The sequence below is a fragment of the Prunus avium genome, chromosome 6 (genome assembly GCF_965620075.1).
Source record: "Prunus avium chromosome 6, drPruAviu1.hap1.1, whole genome shotgun sequence".
NCBI lineage: Eukaryota > Viridiplantae > Streptophyta > Magnoliopsida > Rosales > Rosaceae > Prunus > Prunus avium.
Window position 1 is genome coordinate 30,994,557 of NC_142289.1, and position 3,207 is coordinate 30,997,763.

General features: G+C 43.4%; 1 long non-coding RNA gene across 1 annotated transcript; it reads left to right on the top strand.

The window, feature by feature from the left end:
- Nucleotides 1-703: 703 nt before the first annotated feature.
- On the top strand, nt 704-2,691 carry LOC110755410 (uncharacterized). Its single transcript, XR_002526481.2, has 3 exons — nt 704-883; nt 992-1,022; nt 2,527-2,691. It is a non-coding gene; the product is annotated as an uncharacterized LOC110755410 (long non-coding RNA).
- The last annotated feature ends 516 nt before the right edge of the window (nt 2,692-3,207 follow it).

Consider the following 3,207-nt stretch of genomic DNA (forward strand, 5'->3'; position numbering starts at 1 on the left):
TATTCTCCACATCTCGAGCTATCCCGGCCGCAATAGAGTGTAGCCCAGCTTGCCTTGGCTTTCCAAGTCTCGGCCGCAATTCCAAGAAACTCGGCCGCTCAAGTCCAGCAGATCCGGCCTCGAACTCCAACGTATCCGGCCGCTCCCTTGCAAGCCCAGGAACTCCAAAACCCGGTTGTGCCCCAGCTCCATATCCTGGCCGTGCCCAAGCTTCCCTTGGCTGCCCAGTTATATTTGAAAACCCGGTCGGGCATAATCCAGTCGCACTTCTCAAGCCAAGCTCGAACGCAGCTCGGCCCATCCTCCTAGCCACGTAACCCAGCCGCCACATCCTTAGGTACCGGCCGCATCACTTCTTCAAGCTCCACACCCGACTGCCAAGTTTCAATACCCCAAGCTGCTCGTTTCATCAAGTGCTCGGATTGGGTGGATTTTCAACACGCCCAAACAAGTATATTATCGCCCCTTTCAATAGGAAATTCAATAGAAAAGGTCCAAAAAAAAAACAATGAACATTATCATAATCATAGCTAAAACTTGGACGGTCACATTAATATGTATTTTGTACTAATTCCCGAATTTGGGGCAGTTCAATCATGAATGTGAAACCAAGCTGCTAGCTACTACTAGTGAGTCAATGATCCATATAAACAATGACCGTGCTCATAACCAAACATAAACAAAGACCCTCTCTCTCTCACTCTCTCTCTCAACCCACCTGCCATCATATTAGTTTACGAGGAAACATCAGCCTTGTTTGGGCGAATTACAAATTAATCAATCATAAAAATCCGTATTTGTTTTTCTCTCTTTATATAGTTGCCATATCTCTCCCCATTTCCATCCAGCTAGTGACAAGAAAAAACACAGCAAAATGGGAAACGTAAGTCAACCAAACCATCCATCTCTCTATCTGAATTTTCTCTCTCTGCTCTTGCATGCCGGTGATTAACGGGTTTCCTGCTTTGTGTGTGTGTGTAAATTAATGCAGTGTTTGGGCTGCAAGAAGCAACGTTTAAGAGGTATAATTTCACTAATTCTACTTCTTTATATCCACTCAAATCTACTCTTGTCAAATTGTCTTGCAATTACTTGCTTATGTTGTTAGACTATTAATTTAATTCTTCATTACGGCAATTTGTGCTTGAACATGGAGTTCAAATTCTGAGTCCGATAATATAAGTATATGTCTGGTAAAAAAAAAAAACATTACCCTGTATGTATGTATGTAATCCGTTTCTAGCTTGTTTCATCGCATAATCTTTTAATATTTAAACAGATTGGTTGTGTATGCTTGTCGTGGGAAACAACCTTGAATTCATGCTTCTTTAGTTTATTTATTCAGGATGGATGTGATAGTCAAGTGCTTTTATCACCGATTTTTTCTTTTTGAGTCTCCTGTAAATACTTTTTTTTTTTTAACCAGAGTAAAAATTACAAGGATGATATGCGTCGGATACCTAAATTCCGTACATCACACTTAATTTTATAAGGAAAAAAAAAATGGAGAACCCAGTAGAAGAGTGAGACTGAGTGTACCCTAGATCCCTAGATCTAGATTTTCCATAACGTCTGCTACAAAATTAGTTTCTCTTGAAGAAGTTGTTGTGTATCCCTAAAAAGCGAGAGAATATGCCAAGAAGGAGAGTGATCATGGAGTGACAACCTAATTAGAACTTGAGAATTGCATCATTCTATGGCTTGTATTGTATTTCTCTCAAATATATGATCCTGAATTTCGAACAATTGTTTTCTTTCATTTTTTCAAAAATTTCCACCAATGTTGACTAAATAACTTTTTTGTTTTCTATATATTGACTTTTCGCTTCCATAGATTTTGCATGTTAAAGTTTATAAAAGAAATTCAACGACGGTCTATCTCTTCTGTAGAGTACTCTAGAGAAATTTGATCAAGAATTACTTAATCACTACGGCTTTTATCAAGTTTGATGTGATTTTCTTTTTGTTTAGCATATTTTATTTTATTTTGGCTTTTGGCTTTCGATACAGATTTGTCGTTTCTGTCGTTGTGCGACAAATCTTTATTGCAAGTTTGAGTACATGTGTTTGTCATTGTTGATTCGGAGATTTTAATCATTTGTTGGGTTGTGCGTATTCTCTCCAGATCAATTCAACTTCTTGTTGCACTTGGTAACTAGAGAAATTGTATCCATATTCAGCACCTTAGTTGCCTTGTACTTGTTTTGTTTATCTTATCAATAAAATACTATCGCTCTTTTATCAACAAAAAAATATTAATTAATCACTTTTAATCAATCCAAAATTATATTGGTAAGGATCCTTCAGCAGTTAAAGTATTTACTCGTTCACCAAATTCTTGCATTCAATTCCCTCTGTCCTCAATATTTACTTGTACAAGACATAACAAAAAGTCCAACGTTATATCGAGTACTGCTTTAGTTTTTCTATGAAAGAGTAAATCACTTTTTCTTTTTTTGTCGGGGGTTAAATTTATTTAATTATTGACGAGTCTGTTGTTTGAATGGGTGGAACCAATGAGAGTAGAGCCTCAGCCTCAGCCTGCACAGCCTCGGCCTCAACCTCAGCCTGCACAGCCTCGGCCTCGGCCTCCGCCTTGGCCTCAGCCTCCGCCTCGGCCACAGCCTCCGCCTCGACCTCCGCCTCCGCCTCCACCTCCTCAGCCTCGGCCTCCGCCTCAGCCTCCGCCTCCGCCTCCACCTCCTCGGCCTCGGCCTCAGCCTCCGCCTCCTCGGCCTCCGCCTCCGCCTCGGCCTCGACCTCCGCCTCCGCCTCCACCTCCTCGGCCTCGGCCTCCGCCTCCACCTCCTCGGCCTCCACCTCCTCGGCCTCAGCCTCCGCCTCCACCTCGGCCTCCGCCTCCGCCTCCACCTCATCGGCCTCGGCCTCGGCCTCGGCCTCCACCTCCTCGACCTCAGCCTCCGCCTCCGCCTCCGCCTCCTCGGCCTCGGCCTCGGCCTCGGCCTTAGCCTCAGCCTCAGCCTGCACAGCCTCGGCCTTGGCCTCAGCCTCAGCCTCAGCCTGCACAAGGTGGTGGTGTGGGCGACTTTCTCTACGATGGTCTTAATTTGGTGAAGGGTGCTGCTGTCGGAGTAGGAAGAATTGGTGCGGTGGTAGCAAACCAAATAGGTACTCAACCAAAACTGTTTCCTATAGTATCTAATTAAATATAGGTTTTTTTTATTGCAAATGGTTCCTAAGGCTAGT